Source organism: Lonchura striata, chromosome 8 (assembly GCF_050655825.1).
Source record: "Lonchura striata isolate lonStrDom1 chromosome 8, ASM5065582v1, whole genome shotgun sequence".
In the NCBI taxonomy this organism is placed as follows: Eukaryota; Metazoa; Chordata; class Aves; order Passeriformes; family Estrildidae; genus Lonchura; species Lonchura striata.
In genome coordinates this window covers 21,998,887-22,023,194 of record NC_140710.1, presented here as the reverse complement: position 1 = coordinate 22,023,194, position 24,308 = coordinate 21,998,887, and the positions used below count along the sequence as shown (strand labels likewise).

General features: G+C 37.0%; 1 long non-coding RNA gene across 20 annotated transcripts in view; it reads right to left on the bottom strand.

Annotated features, from left to right (window-relative positions):
- Positions 1 to 24,308, bottom strand: part of LOC110479805 (uncharacterized) — a 61,485-nt gene that overhangs the window by 7,288 nt on the left and 29,889 nt on the right. For 11 of the 20 annotated variants that reach the window (XR_014956933.1, XR_014956942.1, XR_014956937.1 and 8 more), the window contains exon 2: positions 1 to 24,308. This exon is cut by the window's left edge. This is a non-coding gene — a long non-coding RNA (uncharacterized LOC110479805). The other 9 variants (XR_014956939.1, XR_014956945.1, XR_014956950.1 and 6 more) reach the window with 6 other exon arrangements.

Genomic DNA, 24,308 nt, shown 5'->3' with positions numbered 1-24,308 from the left:
ATGTCCATCTCACTGCCAGTGCAGAGTGCGATAGCAATTGGCTTTAATATCCCTTCCCCCTCTTCATTCTGTGTTGCCATAGGAATGGTCTGCAAGAATTACCAAATTCAAATAATTATGGTCCTGCTGCACGAAGTTTCTTTTGATCAAGAGCAAGTCATTTGAACCCTGATGTTTAGTGGGTAATACTTACAGCCTCATAAAAGTGTAGTGATGGCTGATATCTCATAGTGCTTTGAACATGTGAAGTGCTATATAAACAATATAGGGCTATTGCACACAGCTCAAGCTATTAGCATTTGAGGCACAGTGCCCCAGGCCCTTGGAGGGGAAGTCACGTCTTCACTGGAAAAGAGGCACCTTTCTGAGTTTTGTCTGCTTCCAGATTAGGTATCGGGAGCTCTCGAGGTAGCATAGGGATATGAAAGGCTTGTTTTTTCAAATATTGTGTCTACTATGCTGCACTAGATTCTTACAATTAGAACTGTGATTCTACAAATGTAAGGATGGTAAATCATTGCCTGGTTTCATTATTTCCTTTGCTGTAATTGTTTTTTGGCATTCTGTATTTTTTTCCTTAGAGATTTCTGTATGCAGATCTATTTGTTACTAACATCCTTGGTATTCTTCATGTGTAATTTGAAACAGATGTGAAATTATGCTTCATCTTTGTTCCCAAAAATATCAATTTACTTTACAGAATTTAGACCACAAATGCAATTTGAAAATGTGTAGAACACTCATGAGTGTCTGTGCTTACATCTTGTTTTTAAGGTAGCAATTCAAGTTAAGAAAATAGGCCAGGGGTATTTGCTACACAGCTGTTAGGGCCTGTTAGAGCTGAAGGTGCTGTTCAGATGGGAACAGTTTTCCTAGGATTGATGGAATTGCTTGATTTGCTTTGTTTTGACTCTTCTCCACATTTTGCACACTCTGATAAACAAGGGTTCTGCTTAGGACCCACAAGAGGCACCTATCCTTGCAATCACTACAACATGAAGTCTGGGGCAGTAGAAAGGCTCATGACTATCTTCAGGGAGAAGAGGAAATTCCTTGAAGTCTTTTTATGCCAGTCATTGCTCCAGTTTAAAAACAAAGCAATTCTTAGTCCAGAGTTGGCAAAACACACTTTTTGCTTTTTAATGGTGTAACTTCTTTTCGCCAGTAGAGACTATTCTAAAGGATTGCATTTTTCTGCTTGCTTGTTGTGTGGCTTTTTTAATGTCTCAGGCTAAGCTCTTAGACATGTTAAATGATGTAAACAAGTTTGGGATTTTTGTTACTGTTATCTAGAAGCAGCCATTCAAAACAAATATGCTATTGACTCAACTCTAAAAAGCTCTGAACACAGAATAAGCTCAGACTTTGAAGGACTGGGCACACAGTTTAAATATTTAGCATAGCAAAACCCATTGCAGTACAATTACTTGTACAGGATCCAATGATTTACAGCACAAATGCAAAGCATAATCCCATGTATTCAGGGACCAAGTGCCTAGTTAGTTTACTATTTTCTGGTGGCTCTTTTTTATCAAAACCTATACACACAAGCACAAAATACCTTTTATTGCTCTGGCAGAGGGTTTTTAAAGTAATATATATTCTTCTAAAGAAATAAATAGATACAAATTACCAGAACTGTTCTAAAGGCCTTATCTTTATTATTGAAAAACGGCATAGCCTTTAATGGTTTGTAATCTGCCTGTGTTTTTGTGGTTTTCTCAACATCCTCCTCCTTGTCCTTGTTGAGCTCAGCTACCCTTTGAAAAGCTTTTTGCTCCAGTGACCACTTTAAACTTTCTATTGACAAAATAAAGCTGGACTCCTAATTTATTTTTCCAGCAGAAGGTGTAAGTTGAAAGTGGTCATTGGCCCAAAAACCTATAGTGAAGGCAAAGTTGATTTTAGTGGGAAGGGGGAGTGATGTCTGGTTTCCTTTTCTCTGTCCTTCAATTCTCACCTCCCAGAGTCCCAAGTAAACTGGAGTTCCTACATCTTTCCCTGAAGTCGCCCCTTTTCATCCTCACCACAGCTAGGTTTCCCTTTTTTGCAGCCTTTTGCTGCAGCAAGGAAAGGTAGGCCAGGAAATTGTATTTGAGTCCTCAACACAAATTGGCTTTTGAATCCAAATTCTGTCTTTTAAAACTGTGGGAAGACTGACTGGGAGATTGCAATGAAGTAAATGAGTGAATGGGATGAGGGAAAGCATATACAGCCAGATAAATTAAAAATTACACAATTCTCTTTGCTTCATGTGCACTTATGTGTAGCTTAAAAATACATGCAGGCACATATGCAGACAGCTTGATGTGAAAAAAGAAAGGGAGATTTCTCTTTGTTTTGGAGATTTAAACAGATCAGTACATCTGTAGCACCCAGAAGCCTCAAACATTATCAAAATGCATTTTTTAACCACAGAGTCTTGCTTTTCTGCAGTACCCAACACATTTAAGTACAAACTCTGAAATGAATTAATAGGCTTAGGAGTAAGTGGATGGCATTTTACGCAGTCAGGACTTTCTGTAAACATCTCAAGAGATCCCCTATCACCATTGGGGTAACCACTCCTAATCACAAATCATAATGTGAACAGTCATATGTGGTACTGGCTATTCTGAGGAGTTTTGTTTCTGCATCAATACCTCCCTGGATTTATAAACCATTCTTGTGTCAGTACCTGCCTCTTTTTCTTGCTAAATATAATCAGAGCTTGAGGCTCACAGATTACATTTTCTGTGCTGTTCAAAGGTGTTCTATTTGTATTTTTATTTAGAAATATCTGGATGAAATTCTATTTGGAAAGAAGTTCCATCCCTTAAGCCCTATACTCTGAACACCTAAAGCAGAGACCTTGTGCTGGCTCTTAGCAGATAGGGTGAGTTTCATTCTTACTGAATATGACCCAGGTGCTAAAGAGCTATAGCTGAAAGTGCTGGGTTAAAAGCACAAGTCAGCTAGGTGCATAAATATTACATGGTTGTATCTTTAATGGGTTCCTGTCATAGACTTGCTTTTGTTTAAAGATTTCCATAACCCTGCTGATTTATTGCATCTTTTCTAGAAGTATGCTGTTAGCAGGAAACTCAGTTGAAGCACTTTCAATCATGTTGGAGGATCATTATACTTTCACTTGAATAACTAATTAGTTGCAAGAAATTAACCACTGCTGTTTAGCACAAGAACACTTCCAAGAAGGGCTTTCATTTTTGTTGTGGAAAATGACCTCAGGCACTTGAGGAGGTGGGGCAGAAAGGAGAAATAATGATCCTGCTGTCTTTTAATATAGCTTTTGTTTTCAATTCCACCCAATAATAGCAGGCAGCATAGCTGTCTGAATAAGGCACTGCACTTGGACTTTAGATAACTGTGTTCTGATCTTTCTGATCCCATGGATCTGACAGCTGACCTCAACCTATTGATTGATTGAGACTGGTTTAAGGTTCCAAAGGCTGCCACTGAAGGCTTGGGAGATGGAGTACAAGACTGAGGAAGAAATAAGTTAGTGAATAGGATAGAAGGAAAAATAGAATATGGGCAAAGAAAGATACAACCAGTCTCATTTTCTTTTTTGTGAAATGTAATTTTTTTTTCTCTTGACAAAATGGTCCCTGTCTTGAGCTCAGTATTATTGTCACATGGTGTTCACAGCATTACTAATCTAATGTCAAACACAATGAGGTGAGGAAGGATAACAAACACCTCAAATACTTAGTGATTCACCGTACTTCTGAGATAAAAACTGGGAGGAATTTGAAGACAAATGATTTCTGAATGTAAAATTCTGAGATATGAGATCCTGGCATTTTTACATTTAATTTTACATTTCTGAATGTAAAATTCATCCAACAAGCCAATAAAATAGCAGCTCCAAGACACTTTTTTGTCTAGAACTGCAATTTTGCCTGTTATTGGAGAAATATAGATATATAAGATTGACCTTAATTTGTAAAATAAACACACAATAGAATCAATTATCTCCTTTCAGTCTTCTCTGTCTAGGAGGAGAATTCCTCAGATATTTCATAAAAATGAGAAGTATTGGTGAGTAAGGTCACGACAAGGGAGAAAGGGGGAGTTTATTGGTCTTTCTTCCTCTCTTCTTCCTTCTCTCTAAGCACACTTGCAAGATTAGAAAGTTGTCTTTGATATGTGTATCTGAGATGTGATATGAAAACACTAGGAATTATTCAGTGCCAAAAGGGAGTGGGCTGCTCATGACAAACTCCACCTGAATATAAAATATAAAGGTTCCTATAATGCTTTCAGCACTTTGACTGTCTCATGTCTTCTTTTCCTTCTTTTCCATCTTTAAGCAGCTATTTTGGGTACTTTAATGTCAGGATTAGAATCTCATTCAGCCCTTTATGATTATATTATGATTACCTGCATAATGTGTCTTCTGAAAATATTTACATAAATGCAGGACTTTGTGGTGGTTTGACTTTTTTTTTTTGGGGGGGGGGGCTAAATTTGCAAACTTTTGGTACATGAGACTGCAGGAGACAGAGGCTTGCATATGTGTATATCAGGAAATCTAACTTTTTGCTTTCTAGAGAATTCTCTAACAGGCTTTTTAAAACAATACATCACCCTGAAATTGCATGCAGAGAAATTCAAAAGGACCAAGGGATTAAAAAAATTCTCCATCCTTGACACTCAGGGGAATTGCTACTGAAAACCCCAGTGCTTTTCTTTTGTGCATCACTGAAGATTGAAATCTGAGTGTAAGACTACTGCAGAAATCTGTTAATTTCCCTGCAGTTTGTGTCTCCGGTGAACACCATGCAATAGCCCAAGATACTTTTATTCTAGATGTGGTGAGAGTGTGATGCTGACACCAAAGCCGTGGGTTCAATCCCCTATGGGCTGTTCACCCAAGTGGGACTTGATGATCCTTGTGGGTCCCTTCCAACCCAGAATATTCTGAGATGTAAAAACTCATTCTTTGTAGTATTCACAGTTGAATAACATAGAACTCAATATAAATCCATTAAGAGACATCCAAGACTGATGTTAATGACATGTCTCAATTTCCCTTTCCCCTCTATGAACATTTGCTCTCATTATCTCACTTTGCTTGCTCTTTTATTTTGATCTGTAACTGTTCAGTGAGTATTAAGTGTCTTCAAATAACGGGTGCTGACTTTGAGGGTGGTTTCAAATTTTGGTGTAGACTTCTGCCTGTGGTTCAGATTGGGTGAATTTGGGTTCTTTGATCTAAATCTTGAAATTCCTTCCCACTTGGATACACTTATTCATGCCACACCAAATACTGACTTGTTAATCTTCAGTCGTCACATGTCCCTATGTCATGAAAAATACTTGGTCCTTCTTAGTCTTGTATAACCAAAAGTATTGGAAAATGTGGAGTCTAAAAAACCTGCATATCTAGAGAGGAGAGAACGTAAGACTCTTCTTTAAATAAAAAGCATTTGAAATACATTAAAATACATAGGCAGCTATGCCTCCCTTGCATTTACACTTCAGTTATTTGATCATAGCACAAAACCAGAGCTGATCATGAATGAATTGACAGCAGACATGCCCTAGACCTCTTTTCTGAGAAACTGCCTCAACAGAATATGTTATGACCCTGAGAGAGAGAAATATTACTTTAAGTGGATTATAGGAAAAAGCATGTAACTATGTTCCATTTTTTCCATCTAGGAGACTCCTATGTATTACTTGTGTATAAATGTAGCTAATTTTCTATTTTCAGTAGCTGTGGTCACATGTGGTTGAAAAGACAAAGTGAGAAAGTGAGTTGGGCTTGTAACGCATTTGAGAATCCCTGCTTTTATTGGGCCTCTGCCGAGTAAACCAAATGTGTAGGGATTAGCTTCTAAAGCACATTGCAGGTGATTTCAGGCAAATGGAAAGAAAGCTACAGTGTGGGAATTGGAGAAAAGTTCTACATTGTAGAGACTGTACTTGCTGGTCTGGTATAGTCTAGAAAGATTTTTTTTTCCTTTTTCCTCCTCCTCTGCTATTTCCTCATCTACTGAGGATATAAACCAACCTTATTTGTCTTCCTTTCTGGTTTACCAATGTGTGAGTCTGTAAACATGTCCTCATGCTGACAAGTAAATGTTTTTCTGCAAAATTTTACAGAGCAAAGCATCCAAAGGCTGTATATCTCATCAGTTAATGAATTTTGACGTTCAGCACAAAACAAGTCTGTTTTTCTCAAATGGTCAGCAGTTCTCCATGCAGAGCTGGTGGTGGGGAATTGAAGATTTTGGTGTTCAAAACCCCTTAAGTGCAGTGAATGAATATAAATTCACTGTCTTACAGTTACAAATAATAATTGGAATTTTGATGTTCCTGAGTGGAATTAGGAATAGTTCCACTGGTCAAAATAAATGTGTTCTTTTCAGATTATCCCATATCTCATGAAAATGAACAATTAATAGTCTTGCTTGCATTATGGCTTCTTTTTGTCTAATACTTTCATATATATTACAGATATTTGGCAGAGTTGCATAGTGAGAAGCTGAATGATGAACAGAGTCTGTATTCTCTTGGCTTTGGTATTCTGCCCAGGGTTTTTACTGCACAATTTTTATTTGAAGAAAAAAAATTAAGTCTTAAGCATCAAAACTACTTTATTTCTTATTCTTTCTTGTGCTGTCTTGAGCCTTTGTATAGCACTAGTATCAATTATTCAATCAGTGTCTTTGAAAAGCACCTACCAGGCTGCCAGATTCCTGTTGCAGAGAAGCTAGATGGTGCCAGAAATCAGTCACTCTGCTAAATATTGCTGCTGGCTCCACTCCCCGTCTCTCAGAGCCGGTAGAAGTCTAATTTTCTGTTCTTCTGTGAAAAGATGGCAGGATGTAAAAATGCCATGTGAAGCTGCTGTTATGTAACAAATGTTTTGCCATCCTGCATGGTTAAGGATTTAAACTGGTCTCTGGTCTCAAAGTGTGGGTATCTTCTGTTACATGGAATGCTTTTATGTTCAGCTGATGTGGTATTTGTCATTTAGTTCTTCACTTGCCAGACCTTTAGCTCTGTGAATTTAGAAATTCCTCTGTTTTAAAGAACTGGTTTACTAGCAGTCAAGTCAAAGGCAGATATTGCACTGCCTTGCACATGCACAGAACACCACCCAGCAGAGTTCCTATAAAGCAGTTCAGCTACCCCCAGCATTCACCACCCAGATGATGCTTGTGCACAGTTGCCATGCTGAAAATTAAAATTGTTTAATATTAAAATTAAACTCTGAAAAAGTAATGTTGATGGTAGATGTGCAAAAAAATTTGTTCATAATTGTGAATGTATCTTCACAGCATTTCCAGTCTTTATAGAATCCAGAGACCTTTCTAAAAATGCTAAGAGCCATTTGTCTGTATAAGAAGAAATAGAATTAATTTTTGAATCACACTTAAGATATGCAGATAGTTTTTAGCAAGCATTTAAAACAATTATTAAAAAAATTAGCCTACTGTAAGACTGATCAATCTGCTGTATTTCTGTTACATGTGTTCCACAGCTGGGTTAAGGTGCTTAATTAGCACGCACCCAAATAAAAATCTGAATGGTTAAAGCAGCTCATTCAGTGCTTGTCTCACCGTGGAGGAGTCCAAAGCCACTTGCCACAACATATCTGCCAGATAACTTCTCTGTTGCTTGGGCCAGGCTGGAGCTGAGCCCTCCTCTGCAGAAGTGCCCCGCTGGCCTCACTTCTGCGTGTCTTGCACAGCAGGCTGACAGTGTGTGCAGTTCCCTTTCCCTCTGCTTTCTGCTCCTCTGAGCAGGCATCAGAGCAAATCCTAAACATGATGGGAAATGGTGTCTCAATTACCAGGGGTATTCTCTATTGCCAAATCAATGTTTAAATTGCCCTTTTTGCTTCTTGAGGAAACATTTGGGAGCATCCCTCAATCACAATATCTTGTAGCTGGGGGTGGGTTTAGGTTTGAAATCCAAGTCTGTGCCCTGGGTGGCTATGTGGTTTCTTCAGAGAGAGGCTGTACAAGTGCCTGCTTCTTTGTCAGTGGGCAGAAAAGTGTTTTCAGAGCCAAATTCCAGGAGAGTGTTTCTGGTCATATTGTTATAAGGCCAGCAGAAGTTTAAAGGCTGCAGTTCTAGGCCTATGACTCTCATTATTACCCTAAATTGTTTAGGAAGACTATCTTCAACCTGCTGGCTTCTGAGAGTATTTTTATGTGTGCAGCTCTTTAGGCAGCTCTATGTATTGCCTAGATATAAATCTCTATGGACATTTTGGGTATCAGGCCTTGGAATATAACTGCAGTGTTCATCTGATCTGGAAGTTCAGACCTTTGGTTGCTCTTACCTATTTCCAGGACTATTCCCCTTTGCCTTCTAATTAGGAAATGGCCGTAATGATTGTGGGTTGACTCCTCCTGTCCTTAACTAGGAAGCTAATGTATTCTTTGCTGGGTGTTGTGCTTTCCTCATCGGTCTGAGCTGAGATTGCTCCTTCTGCTGAGTGACAGCTCCTGGGTGGTGTGCCACTGTACAACCAAGAAATCTGCATGCAGGATGTGTTTTCTCCAGCTCCATAGTTTTCTAGGAAGAGGTTTAGCAGGTAAACCAGAGCTCCAAAGTCTGTTTCCATTACCAAAAAGCTTAGATTCAACTTCTAATTCTGGAAATATAAAGGCATGAGCCCAGTATTTATGCATATGACTTTGATAGCTGAAAATGTTACCATATGAATTTGAGGGTCTGAAAAAGATTTTTAGAATGCAAATTAACTTTTTGGTACATCTTACACTGAAAGTTAAACCTGAGAATATAAAAGAAAATAGTAGTTATATGTAGCAAACTGTAGGGTTTATTAATCTGTCAACAAGACAGACAAAAACAGAAGGCTTTTTGTACCTTACAAGTTCTTTTTTGGAGATAAGATGGAAAGCAGCTCTGAGAGAAATTTCTTGCTTAAAGATTATTAATATGGAGAATTACTAGTGGGAACAACCTTTAAGGCAGTTTTTCTCCTTTGATAACCTTTATTTTCCATGCTATAATTTACCTTCAGTGTAAGTGAGTTTTAACCTTTCCTATCCGCAAAGCTGAACCTTAAAAAGTGCAGTTTTCTTCTACTCTGTGTATACCAACTCAAATTGGCCTAATAAAGGAGTACTTTCCTTTTCAGGTGGGGATTTCCTAAGATATTTTCCTTTTAAATTGACTTTGAAAGAAGTGAACTGAGTTTTGAGCTTCCTTATTCATATTTGACTGCTTCATTACTGAAACTTTATGCTGATTTTTGTTTATTGTCCAGAAGATCAGGTAATTGAAATTAATTTAGTTACTCTTCTCTAGATGCCTTTTGGGCATACTTGGGAAAACTACTTGTACAAATGTGCTGTAGTATGAATCTCACTGACTTTCATTTGATTTTTCATTTGTTACTTTGAGACAAGGAGAGAACAAAGGTTGCTTATGTAAAATGAGAGCACAGAAACATGGCAAACATGCCTATTCTTGTGAGAGGTGTGGTATGTAATAGCTTATGATGAGGTGCATTTGAGGAGTCATTATGACTAAAAAGTTGCTGCCTATTACACATGTCTGGTAGAACTACTACTTCTACTGCTTGATTGTATTTCTCCCCTTTACTTTCCTGCTTCTCCCACTGCACTGCCATTCTGCATTTTCCCTTCATGAGGGAGGGAGTTTGTAGGGGAAAACTAGCTGGCAACAGAAGCATGCTTCCAGCTGGACTCTAAAGATAAAACTCAAAAATATGTTGCAGAAATGCACTGGAAAAAGGGAAATAATAGCCTTGGGAGCTCTCTCTGTTGTGAACTGTGGCAGCTGGGCAGTTGCATTGCACGGGGTCTGTGGCTTAGCTGGTAATTATAAACTGAAGATAATTCAGTGCACTATTTATATAATTTCTTGTTAAAATTTTCATGGATGTTCACTTGTGATTCTTTCTAGGTTTGGCATTTTCATTGTACTGGATTTACATAGATTCCTACTTTTCTTATGGTTGGGAAAATTATAATCGGAAACCTTTTCCTATATTAGGTACTTTTTCAGGACCAGAATGCAGGCATAGATGTTTCTGTGGATTTGGAAAGTCTTTTTTCTTTTGGAGTTGGTTTTGGTTTCTTTGCTCTTCAAGTATTCTCACCATATTTCTTCATCTCAGACTTAGGCACTTAATAATGAAAACTGATAATGTTTCATCTGCCAGGTACATAATTAAAAATGTTTGTCCAAACCTGCAGTTTAAAAAGAGCAGTCTGGATGAACTCGGCAAAACAGATCCCAGATTATGCGAATTCATGTTCACTCCAGAGGTTATCTAATAATCTGATTAAAGAAGTAATTATTGAACTGATAAGGAAACTCCTTCTACTGTGGTAGCTTAAATTTTACTCAAATTTATTTGATTTTAATATCATTAAATCTATAACAGTATTTAAAAACCGTAGATATGGTAGGCCTGCTTCAAGCTTCTCTACAACCCTATGCATTTGAGTGATGGTAAGCAGGGAAAAGTGTGGACAGAGGAATAGTTTCTACCTCCTTGTGTCCCCTTCAGTCCTATCACATGTCCCTGAATATAGGTGATTGCTACTTGACGGTGCAAGGAAATGATTAAACACATGCAGCTGGACTTTTGTCTGTAGAAATGAAGTATTGCAGACAGCCAGTCTATCATTGTATGTAAGTTAGAATTGGAAGATGTAGTTGAAAGAGTTTATCTGGAGAAACCAGGGAAATGGCTGAAAAACTTGTAACTCATGAATACACAGAAATATGTTATCAGGAAATTCAAAATTTGGTCACCAAAAACATGACTGAGTGTAAATAGGTCTGAATAAAAGAGGGTCTTTGAGACACAATATAATACATTTCTCTGATGGTCAAGAGTGGAAAAGGATTTTACAGTGTCAAATATTTCTGTTTGCTGGAGTTCACAGACGAAATACTTTTTAGAGGAAAACCAAAATATTTTTGTACTGATTTTTGTAAAGGCTTATTTCTATCACCACTCCACCAATATCTGCTAGAAAATATACTGACATAAACATTTAATTTTGTGTTTTATACAAGTATGGCAGAATGCAAGTATTGGAAAAGTAGTACACCCATTTCTTTGTGATACAGCCTATATTGAATAATAAAATGGTGTTTTCCTTCTGTTTAAAAGGAAAAATTTATGAAAACATATAAGAAGATGTAAAATGGAATGCATTCAATCATTAATATCCCTGAAAATCTTGGAAATATGTAGTCTAACATGGGACGTGTGATTTGTAAGAGGGAATGCAGAAAGTACTGATCATTCTCACTGGTTTGTGTTCAGATTCAGTCCCCTTGCTATTCTGTCCGTGAATTCCCTGTTGCCTCATTAATAGAGCATACCAGTAAGTTAAAAAATGGACCTGATATCCTAGTTTGGAGCACAGGGTAGAGTAAAAAGCATTCAACTTTTTCTCAAGTAAGTTCTTTCATTCTATACCTGAAACACAAGTTACAGCCAGCTAATTTTGAGTATGAATGAAATGTTTGTCAGGCAATACCCCATCATTTCAAGAACATGTTTGAAGAGAATATCTGGTATTTTAGCCCTTATTTAAAGGTCAGAGATCAAGTTTACTGAATCAACTAAAGGAGAACTCTGCGTAGAAGATCTCAAATTTTTGAGAATTCAAACTGAGTATCTTTTAACAGATTATTTTGGGGGGATTGTCACATTCACTTGTAACCAGTGGGTTGTTCCAGGGCTAGCTCTGGGCTAAACAATATGTCTTCAAGGTAGGTTTTGAAAAGGGCCTGATGTTACTTTACTTCCCTCTTAGTGAAGTTAAATGGAAGTTTCTGTACTGAGTTTAGGAAAGGATGATTACTTCTGTGCAAGGAGGATTTTCTGGTTTTATTGACAGAACAAATCATCAGTACTTGGAATGAATCTAGTCCAGGCTGACTCCACCAACTCCTTATAAGAGCCTTTGAGGTAGTTGTAGTGAATGACATGAATTGGTAAGAAATTAAATATTTGTGAGGCATTGATAAATATGGTCAGATTAAAACGATTCAAAAACTAAAAGTATCAGCAAAGGATCATCCATATCATTCAATGATCATACCAAGTTACCTAGTACACTATTATCTAATGGTCTAGGCTAAATTGAGTGCATTTAGCAGTAGTTACCATGGGTAGTATCTGACATATCACAGCTGTTTCTTTTCACAAAGAAGAATACATGTCATGAAGAATAGTTAAATGTTACAGCTAAAATGTATATTTCTGCCAATTCAGTCATTGGCTAATATAAGGTTCTATGTACATTTTTTATCACATATATAAAATTTTGCCTTGTATTATTACTGATGTGTGAGGAGAGGCTGGTATCTTCCATCTTTCTGATACTTCAAATTTGGACAAATTGCCCAGCACGGGGTAATGCCAGGTTTTTCTCAGGTTTGAGTAGCACACTGGGCTAGGACTGAGGTCCCTTCCAACCTCACTTACTTCCAGCGTTTCTCTGATTTCAAGTCAGGCTGAATGTGGATTGATAAGTTTTGACTGAACTGTGTCAGGGGCCCTTCTGTTGATAATTCAGACAGCAGAAGACTTTAAAGTAGATTTACTTTTAAATATTTGTCAGCTGTTTGAGAAGAACTTCTGTATCTGAATGATACTGAGCTTTCGGTTCTAAAGGTCAGGAATAATAAATATATCCTGTTGACTACTGACACTTAAAAAAATCCCAAACATTTGGGATCTTCCTATGTATGCATGACTTTCTCTAATGCCTATAGTGTGGTGGCTTTTGCTGTGGTTTGACTGTGAGAAAGGATGCGTGAAAAGCTGGGTGGAGTTTTGTTATGCTTCCATAGTCCTCTGTCCAATGCCAAATCATTGTAACTTGGGATGATGTAGAAAGTGGACTGTAGGAGAAGATAAATCACACCACATCGAGGAGAAATACAAAGAAATAAAGAAGAGTATTCAGTAAGATATTAAAAGCTTTTTCATTTAGAAAAAAGTAAAATAGTTTCAAGATTTTGAAAGAAACTTGTTGGCTCATGTGTCTTCCCCTGTTCAGCAGAAACAATTGTAAAAGTTTACTTGAACCATTAAATATATTCAGGTGCCCTAGATATTCTTGGCGAGTGTAGAACATGCATGACAGTTTTCATGAATTCCTGATATTTAGCTTTTCTGAATTGAGATTATGCCTTTAATAAGAAAAAAAACAATGCTGTTTTGTGTATGGCATTAAAAATAAGCCAATACAGAAGAAATTTAGCTTAGTAACTTAATATTGTGCATTTTTTTTCTTAATGAGAATATTTTGAAAGTCTGAGTGCTTGAAAGGATGAATTGCATATGCAGAAAGTAGAAAATCATGACATCTTGAAATATTTCATCTTAAGTGGAGTTGTCCATTTGAGGGCTACAAGCAGCAGACCAGCTTATAGGAGCAGATGTCCCCCAACACTCCCACCAGGAATTTTGTGACCTTGAAATAGCTAGCTTGAGGCATTTGAGATTGCACAAAGTTTTAAATGCTGGCTAAAATTCTGAATTTGGTACATAGCTCTTCAGTAACTTGCTATGACCAGTTTAGCTTTTTAGTAGTACAATTTAGAAAAGGAAATGTTTCAGATTTAGTCATGCAAGTGTTTAGAAATGTCAATATATTTTCTCTTAAGATGCTGTCAAAGAATAAGTTATTGTTATTTAATCAATATTTGTCATTGTGAATAACTGTATGTAAAGGTCAATTCATACAATATTATGCTTCTGGGAAACAATGTTTCAGTAGATATGAACTACATTACTGAAAGTAAATACAAAAAATACCTAACACTCAAAAGAACCCAAAAGAAATGAGGAATCCCACCTGATGTAGTTTAGAAATTAGTTTGCTTTGAAGTATATTATTTCTGACTCCCTAGCCATATCCTGTATTTTCATTTTAAGTTCTCCATGTTTTTTTTAAATCTGCCTCTGTACAATTTGTAAGTCTAAAAATTTCATTGCTGTAAACAGGAGTCTTGGATATGTGATGAATAAAGTGTTGCAGCTGCCTGAGTAAGAATTTTTTGTGGAGCTAAAGATAGACTTGTCTCTTGTATCTATTCTTTGGCAGAGAGAAAGGGTGATTGAAGAGAAGTAGAGTATATGAAAGCACAGCTAAAACACAGACACACTGACATTATAATACAGTGTCTCATCGGGTGATGTGGTGTTTTGACTACATGGCTGCATCAGGTCTATAATTTAAATGCCATTAATGGCACAGAAAACAATAGTGTGGAGACAGGAATACTGTAAAATCTCTGGGTCTGTACTTATAATGCAGATGAAATAACCCTTTGAACTTGTGGTGCCAAATGTTGTCCAAAGTTACCATTCTTCCATGAGGAAAGCAGTTTGTTTTTGTGGTGTTTTATGTCGTCTTCTCCTAGCACAGACATTTGCTGTTTAGATTGCTTGGCTTGTGTCACTACAAAAATCCCAGGCAAAGCAGGGCTGATTCTATTTTGCCTCACTCATGTCCTGTTCACACATTCAGTACAGAATTCGCTATTGTCAATAGTCATGACTGTGTTTTCTTTGTGCTCATTGTCTTTTGAATATGCTTCTTTATACTTTTCCTAAAGTCACACACAGAACTAGTTTCACCAGAAGCTCTTGGTGTTCAGCTGTAACCGAGTTACACATAGTCCTGTGACTGCACCCTAGCTATAATATCTCATTTGTTTCCACTTGGCTGTTGTCATGTTTTCTACTGCTTAAACTTCTTATCCTTTCCCTTGCTCTCTTTTTTCCTTTTTCTTTCTTGCCTCCATTTAAAATTCTATCTGACTTAGTTTTTCTTACTGAACTTAATTGTGTGTAAGTACTTGTTTCTGTACCCTCACAGATGTCAAACATTTAATGCACCTTGGTGTAATGTTTGCTCTAATTATTTGCCAAATTTGAGTGAGTCTTTCCAGAAACACTTTCTGATCTTTGAAAACCTTGTAAAATGTATACAATATGTTAATTGTGAACCTTTTTTCAGAGCATATTTCAAAGGAGGAGAAGAAATGCTGTTTAAGTAAGACTTGTTTAAAGTGCTCCACCACTTCTAGCAGGAGACTGTTACAATAGTTGCATTATTTCTTTATCCTGATCGAATGCCTTTGCAAATCTCACTTAGGCTTTTTTTTCCCCCTTTAAACTGGTTCACTGTGTGTAGGTCTGGTACTATACCATGCAAATACTTAGCTGTTTCCAATTTTGGCTAAGTGGATGAACTCTTGTCAAAATATTCATGCAGTATTAACAAAACTTAAAGCCAACTTATACTCCCTAAACTATAGCAAAATATTAAAAGTTGCTAAAGGTGTAGGTATGGAGTTTCAGCAAAGTTGTTTCTCTTTAAAGTACAAATCTCAAATTTGAAATCTGGCAAATGTGAGTAGTTAGGTATGCCTTTCTTTTCGCACTTAAAAACAAATAATACTTAATATTCAAAGAGTATAGAGTAGACATAGATCTACTTAATACTGAAGGTAAATGGAATTGAAAAAAAATAATTTATTCTTATTAATTTTGTATTAAGTTAGAAACTGTCTGTCTTAGCAGAAGTAATTTATTGGGCTTTTTCTTTATCAAGTGTGTTTCAAGTGTATAGAAACACAGTCTTTCAAGTCTGTGATCATCAAAATGGCTTTCTACTAAACCTGTGCATTCACAGAACAACTCAAGTTCTTCCAAAATATTGATGCCAATATGTGCAAAGAAGGAATCTTAGGAATGATTTGGTCTTGGAAGGAATCTTGATCAGAACACTCAAAGTACAAAATGGTATGATTGGCCAACTTTGTTTATTTCTTTCTCAATGTAGTGGGTTGAGCTCTAGCCCGGCCTGCTTGATTTTTCCCTTAAACAAAAACCAAGCCACTTCAAACCACTGCACTCAATAATATTAATAAAGAAAGATTTTATGTAGGCCACTATTCCTGGCTACTGTTAATCAGTACTTTTCAGTTTTGTCTGAAGTGAAATTAATAATTTGTCTTGCACTTGTTGCCACAAACTCTGAGGAATAACATGAAACCAAAGCAGAACTTGAGAGAAGTAATAGCATTTACCCAAACTTGTTTCTAGTTAGATAGAATATGAGTTAATGAAATAACTCTCCTTAGTGGCAGGTTTGGTAAAATCAGTCTTAGTTATCACACTGTTTTCCTACTTACGAAATAATTTCTGAAATGAAAGGGAAGTGTTCACGCTCAATGGGATTTAAATATAGAGTGAATCTGCACAATTTTTCTGTTTCAGAAGAACGCACACTATGCACTTCGGCAAATTTTTCTTTATACCTTGTACATAAGTAATTTCTTCAATAGCAGGATAGTTGTTAACTTTCTGTGATCAGCCCCAAGTATATTTTATAACCTGACCACAGTTCATTTCCTGAAATAGCAGTGCAGTCCCAGCTGCCCTCATAAGAGCAGAATTCCAGATGTTCCTGTTTTGCTCTATGGAGCGGTGCTGTAATTGTTGGACAGCAAGGATACAGTTTGGCTCTCTGATAATGCTGTATCTGTAGAAATAATTTCACTGTGGCTGTAGGAATGTGTGTAAACATTAGGAAGGAAACTATATTATGGATTTAAATCTTTAAATGCATTCATATGGTCCAGGTGATTGCAAGAACCTCTTGGATTTGAGAATATATTTGACATTTTAAGTATCATGCAAGGAAGGAATTAGCCGTTATCTAAAGCAGCATATGTGGTAACACAGCCAGTGATTTGAACCTGTCATTCATTTAATAATTGACACTGGAAAAGGCAAGTGAGATCATTGTATCCAACAGCAAACCTAACACTGCCAGGTCTACTATTTAAATCTTGTCCCAGAGCACCATATGTGCATGTCTTTTAAGTACCTCCAGGGATGGTGACTTCATTTCTCTGGGAACCCTTTTCTAGTGCTTGACAGGCTTTTTGGTGGAGATTTTTTTCCTACTATCCAATCTAAATGGCCCCTGGTGCAACTTGAGGCCATTTTCTCTTATCCTAGCACTCATTACTTCGGAAAAAAGGGCACTTGACACTCAGACATCCTCTACTGCAGCCTCCTCTGAGGTAGTTATAGGGAGTGATAAGTTCTCCCCTGAGCCTCTAGACTTCATAACCCTAGTTCCCTCAGTTGCTTCTGGATGGATGTGGGCTCTAGACCCTCCACTTAAAATCATGCTACTTCTTGCTCTAGTCATGACTGCAGTTTGTATCTATGTAAGAGTTTCTGGATGTTCAGCTTTGGTTTTTCTCCTGGTGTTTCATGGAGCTGTTTTTATAGGACACTAAAACCTTAATAAAGCTTAGAGTCAGTAAAAACAAAGCATGTGAGAACAACTTTAGTTGTGGTTGTTCCCATATTTTTGATATTATTTCAGAATATGTCCTACTGTGGTCAAATGTACATCTATTCAAATTTCTTCAATGTATTTGTGACTGGGTTGGGGCCTGATCCTGGGTTCCTTTCACAATTAATAGCTCCATTAAATACTGTGGCTATTCTGGTTGTGGATTATCCCATTTTAAATCATCTCTACAGATTATTTAAATGCCTTAGTGATCAGTTGGTTAGGGCAGAAATCTTCCCATGTACCAACTACAGTTGCCAGTTGTGACAGAAAAGATCAAATGTGAATTTTTCTCTGTTCTGAAAACCTCTGTGGCCATTTCTATTTTTCAAATTGGCTTAGGCTGAAAACAACTTTTTTTAACAAAATTTAGCAAGACAGATTCTTGATTTCATGTGATGACACTGGTGTTTTATTGTAATAGAAATTTGCAATCAAGATTATAGAAACTGCTAACAATACGCAGTCCTGCCTTCAGGATAAGAAAAATGGTGATGATTCCTGGAATCCTACTTTGTGGGAGAAAGATTGGAGGGGCTAACATGAGCTTAGCAGTGTGAAGAAAAGGATCTTCTCTCCCTTCTGGGCATGTAGAGTTGAACATTCAGTCTGCTTTGTGGTCTAGGTTTATTACTAAACTCTTGAGCAAGCCTGGAGGTATTTCCTAAATGAGACTGCAGCTACACAGCTTTTAAACTCAATTAGCCCTCTCCCTGCGTTCTGCATGCCCTGTCAGTTCTAGTGGGCTTTCCTTGGCTCTGTGAGAAAGGGACAGTGTGGGGATCTGCAGAACCAGCCCCCTTCTTCCCTCAGACTGGGTGGAATTCCCACATCTTATTGTGGCCCTTGGACAGCAGTAATTTAAACGTTCTCCAGAATATTAAAATGTTAATATTGCCTAAGGGGAGAAGGTTGGGGAAAAAATGGGTAGTCATTCAACAGCAAAGAATTAAGTTAGCTCCTACTACCTGATGTGAAACTCCTTCAGAGTGGAAGGAATACCAAACTGTGCTGTACTTTGTGTCATATCAACAGAATGGGTTGGCCCAGTGTCTTTCTTCACCAGTGATCTTCTAAATCTTGTGGTCTGCAAAATGCAAACATGAGAGAAAGAAATCCTATCACAACTAATAGCAAAAGAAATGTCTTAAGAAAATTACTATTCTCAGGAATACAGATTAGAGTGTATTAAATAGAGAGGTAGAAATTATATCTTACCATTAAAAAAAGGTAGCAAAAATAAAGACAAAATACCTAATGACTACCTCACGGAGAAACCTATTTGTTAGTCTTCAAGCACAAGAAAATACTTGACCTGTTTTGAACAGAAGTGTTTTTACAACACTTTTGTTGGATTGCAGTCTTTTTTTTTTCTTCTCTGTTTGATCTAAAAGTCCAACTGTGTTAATTTAGAAAATTAATGCAATGCAATTTAAGCTTGTAATATGTTTAAAGGTATTACTAGAACTTTATAGAAGAATATTTTTTCCTCATTTTGTTAGTTTTTCCCCTGCAATTGCAGTTCTGTGCAAACCTGTAACTACATCTGGTTGAAAACTTAGTATTTTTTTTTCCTCTGTGGGAGAAAAGCAGAAGATTTTGAAGAAATACGTATTTTAATGGAAGTTCTGGGAAGGCCTTTTGTGTGAGGAAAAGAAAAAAAGCCCCCTTGCTGCCCTAGAAGGGTTGATGGCCTGGTGTTTTGGTGTGCCTCTGTAATGTCAGAGCTCTGTCATTGGAGAAGGGCCTGGAAACCTGTGTTTCTGGTATTTTCTCTGAAAGTCTTGATGATCAGATTATTTATCTGGAAAGTGATTGTGCTCCTACATGTTGTCCTCATCTTTCTTTTATGATAAGCTCCTTTTTCCAGAAGATAATTAAAATAACTTAGACATTCTTCCCTTTAGTCTAATAATAAAATTTCAAAAATATTTTTATCTCTCTGAGAAAGGAATATTAGTTTCTGATCAGTCTTAACAGTAATGCATAGATCCATTGTTCATGTTGTCTAGTAATGAAAAAAGTATAATAATGATATAGTTTACTCTTAGTAATGAAATTGAAGCAACTGTATGTGTATGTAAGGAGGATGCTTGCCTGAAGAGCTCTGGAGCCATGGAAAATTCTTGTGTTTATTCTACTGAGTAATGCAAAGAAACACCTTGCTGTCTGTGCACTTGTAGGTATACTTATTTTACTTTATTTATGCATGGTGATCTAATGTTGAAAACATGAGGGCTTCTTTAAAAAATTCAAAACCAAACAGAAGTAAACAAGTTTGAGGGGAAAAAAAATCCTCTTCATAAAGCCACAGTAACTCTCTATGAAAGAATATAAAATAATCGGTCTGATGTGTCTAGATCTTTTTTCCATTCATGCAAAAACATGAAAAATATTAGCTGGTCTGACTGTTACATCACCTCTTTTGAAGTACAAATGCCAATTGAAATCAGTCAAATGTCTGTCTAAAAGCAGGTGTGCTAAGATACTACAGATCATTTTTATGTACTTGAATACAGATATATCTGATTTTCCTTAAAGCTTCTATCAGTGGGGGAAGAAAGGTGGTCCTTGGATCGTGCTCCCATGATCCTCATTTTAATGACTTCATGTTTTAATGTTTGCCACTTACATGTGATTTTTAATGTGCTTTGGAATTGCTATTTTGCAAAAAGAAACAGACACTGCAGTCTGTTGGCAGCTGAGTTTCCACCTTGCCTAAAAATTGGTGGTTTTCTCCTTTTTTATTTAGAAAAGATATTTTTAAATTAGATTCTGCTTTCCAGATAAGCTGCTCTTCACTCTTAATTCAAGGGAACAAGAGGTAGCCATTGGTGTATATTTGATCTCTGAAATATTTTCAGTCTGCTGTGTCATTCAGATGTTTGTTGGATGGACTTGAAAGTATGCTTTTGTTGCTGTTTAGAAAAATCCAGTGCTCCATAGGTGCAATACATGATAAAAGGAAGTAATGCTCATGACCTATTGTGTGTGGATTACTGCAAACTGCTTTTTCTCTTGCTGCTTTTAGCTTGCTGACCTGTAGAAAAGGTTGTCTCCATGTTTTCTTCCTGTTACTGATGTGAAATTCTTCATTTCAAGTACTTTTTCATTTTGCTTTGACCTGTTTTTATAGTTTTTAGTGCTGCCTGTTTAACACGTGTGCAGCAAACTGCTGCACTGCCGAGTTCCTGCAGATGTTGTGAGCCAGTATGACTTTTTTAACTGCCTCCAGGATGTTCAGTCATGGAAGCCTTGATTTAGGAAGAAGAAACCCAGTTCAATCATAGATGTCTTCAAATGTTCTGACCTACACCTGGAAAAAAGAATATGGCATTTTCTTGCACTGTCTGTGTGCTGAGGTGTCTGGGATGGTTTACTTCTGTGGCTTTAAACACATTAGGTAAAGTTTGCAGCCATCCAGCAATTGCATGTTCCAAGTTCGTTTCTGTACCCACCACAATCATCTTAATGTTACGTCTTTAAAATTCTTTGTTAATATTATCAGATAAAAGGTTTTTGTACTCTGGATTTCTGCTCTGAAAAAGTCTATGAAATAAACACTGTATTACCAGCTAACTGACCTCTGAGTTTAGGTTTACTGGGGGTTTTAGCAGGCTGTTAACAACTACAGGTATGGCATTTTTTACCTTCTGATTTGGGGGGAATTTTGCTTATCAGATCACCTCTGTTTTCCTGATTCCCTTTTGTATAAACTCACTCTCTTTTAGGAGAGCCATCTCTGACTACATTTTGTTTATTACAAGTTCAAAATTGCTGGAAATCTGAAAATATTTCTAGCAAGAGCATTCCACTGTTGAAATAGTGGCCAGGACAGTACAGTTTTTCATCTTTATTTGGATAGAATAATTTCATGTATTTAACAAGTAATAGTTTTCCTTATTTTCAAGACAAATTTTGGAAAGACAAACCTTAAACCAAGCCATATCAGTGCATTTATCTGGGAGTGAAGTCAGATGTCAGGACTTTGTCATAGCCTGTCTGCTTGTGCCTGGATGTGGGGGTTAAACTGTAGGGGGTAACCTTTCACATGAGTGTGTTAGGCAGTATTTGCAGGACATAGCATCTTTCTTTGTATGTTTCAGCTGGCTTTTCCCTGCTCTGGAAAATAGTGTTTTCTGTGATGCATCCTAGACCTTTCTCATTCCTCCCATCTCTACCATCAAACATCATATCATAGATATAAATGCAAGATTTTTCTTTCTTTTTATGGCAGTTTCTAAATAATGTTGCTAAGTTTGTCAAGTCATATATGTAACCAGCATTGTACACAGCAGTTTTTTAGAAAGTGGGATAGAAAGGGAAATAATTAAATCAGTGCTACTGGTCAAGAGTTGCATTGAGGTGTTTTCCAGGGGAAAGAATTTTATCAGTAAAACCAAGACCCATTGGTCCTATTCTCTGTGCTGATTCACAGCATTGTTTTTGTCCCTTCCTTAAGTCCCACCAAAAATCTTGGCTGCAGACCCCTCCAGATTGGGATGAGGGGAGGATTAGAAATATAAAGATTTAGTATTCACTCTTTAAAACTGATATTCTAACTCTTTTTCTTGCTAAGGTAGAATGAAAACCATAAACTATTGGTAAATGTCAACTAACCGCTAGACTTGAAAGAACCAGCAGCTGCTTTCTGCTTATGAAGCAGAGAAACTGTGTGGGAGGAGATGTAAAGAACCTCCTCAAATACCCACTATAACAGAGGGGCGGGGGAGAGACTGTACTGAATATGGGGTTTAACCTTTAGAATTCTTTTTCTGTTCTCTCATGCTCTTAGACTTGTATGAAAATGCAAAATGGCAATTGATTTGTTTCAGGTAAAAGCATCAGACAAAGGCCCCATGCCACCTAAAACTAATTTCTGATCAAAAATAGAGTACTCAGCTTGCCTGTATCAATTTTGTGTCTGTTAAAAATTTATGGTATGAATCTCATAAACAGTTTTCAAATTTATTTAATGAATAATTGTTTGCAAAGGGCTTGAGTGTACCTCAAATCAGATGCAACGTTTCAATGCAGCAATATTATTAACAGCATCGTTAGTGTAGTATTGAAATGGCAACACTTAAAAATTCATTTACCACAGATCTGAAATGATGAGTTTGTCTTGAATACAAATAAACATAGAGGAAATATATTGGGAGGTATTCATTCATGATGTATAAAATGAGATCAAAAATAGACCACAGGTTTATGTTAAAATAAGTTGAGACAAATTCTAGCTTGGCAACACTGACCTAAAAGCTGTCTAAACAAAGCAAGTAATGTTTATTCTGCTTCTAAAAGGAAGTCTGTATCTGCTGTTGAGAAAAGACAAAGGGTTGTTCTGGGATGGTTTTTGGGGTCTTTAAGTAACTTATTGAAAGATCCTTCATCACTTTCTGATATGGAAAAAATACGTATAGCCACATTAGCTCATGGCAAAAACTATTTTTAGCCCCTTTAAGACTATTTGTGAAAACAGACTAGAAAATGTAGAAAGAAAAAGGGTTGGATTGTTAGTTTGTTTTTTTTTCCCCCCCGAAAATAGTCAATTACAAGATACTCAATAAATGTATCTGGAAAGCGTGGTGGCAATCTGACTTTTATAAATGGAGACCTTTCTCTAGCTAGATGCTGACTGTACTGGGCAGATGAAACAGCTCTCAAGGAATGACAAATATTGCTCATGAGAAGCAATGAGAAGACTGTTTTTACATGAACAACTCTCATATTAAAAAAATAATAGAACTTAATAGAATAGACTGTTATTTCACCTGCTCTTCTTTTAAACATGTCCTTTTTTGTTTGCTGACTACTCCCACTATGGAGCACTTGTCCACAGTCCTGGGAATTACTATTAACTCCCTAAGATGGGGGTGGGAAACTAGAACTGGTGAACAAGGGCTGGAAGGGTAGCAGCTGGAGGATATTTGTGACAGATCATAATAACAGGAAGAGAGTAAAAAAGAAATGGTCAGCACTTTTGGCTTTTTAAAAGTGGGGTGCAGATGACTTGCTATGTTTTTACAATGTCTTGTTTCCAGACTGCTGGCTCAGTCAGCCACATCTTTAATTTGCTCAGTTTATAACAGCTGCTTTGGCTGTTACCGCAGAAAGAGAAATTATAATTTCCAAGCCTTCATTTCATCCCTCTTACCTATAATCCTCAAGTTCCAATCTGTCTGACCACTTGACTAGGCTTTTTAATTAACACATCTTCTTGGGGGCCCTTAAATGTGTTTTGCATATACAGGAGCACTAAACAGCCTTGGAAACTCTTGATGAGATGAAAAACATCCTGCTGGGAATATAAAATGGCACGTAATGCCTAGAATAATGATTTCCATAATTGAAATTTTCATGTGCTGTATTAAAAGGCATCATTTACCTGGGGTCCTGTTAATTTGAAAAGAAAAATTGTTTCGTTTCATGAACTTCTCTGTTTAACTCTATCTCTACAAGGTTTTGTTGATTCCTCAGAAGAAGGTTTATGAGCTTGCAAAAAGGCACAAAGCTGAGGATGAAAAACTAGCATTTGAATATTTTTGTGCAGTCAGTGATTCAGATGTACCTACTTGATTTGCTCAAATGAGGCAGGTGGTGATGTTCTGTAATGATCTTTACTTTGTACCTGAGACCACTGGTCATTTGGCTGAGGTGGCACATTGTTAATGATGTGTTAATAAGCAAGAGAATTTAGGAAGGCAGACTCTTCGATGGAATGTAATAGCCCTCCCTGCTGCCAGTATCTTAATGTAATCGAAGAAAACATCTTGTTTTAATAATTTACTAATTGAATGACACAGCAGCTAATCTCTGGGATGTACCTTGAGACCTGATTACTTGTTTCATCGACTTCTGGGGAACCGACACGGATGATGTTGGTCAAATTGCCCTCAGCTCTCTTCATTGCTGGTCTGTAGCTCTGTGGTGATTTGT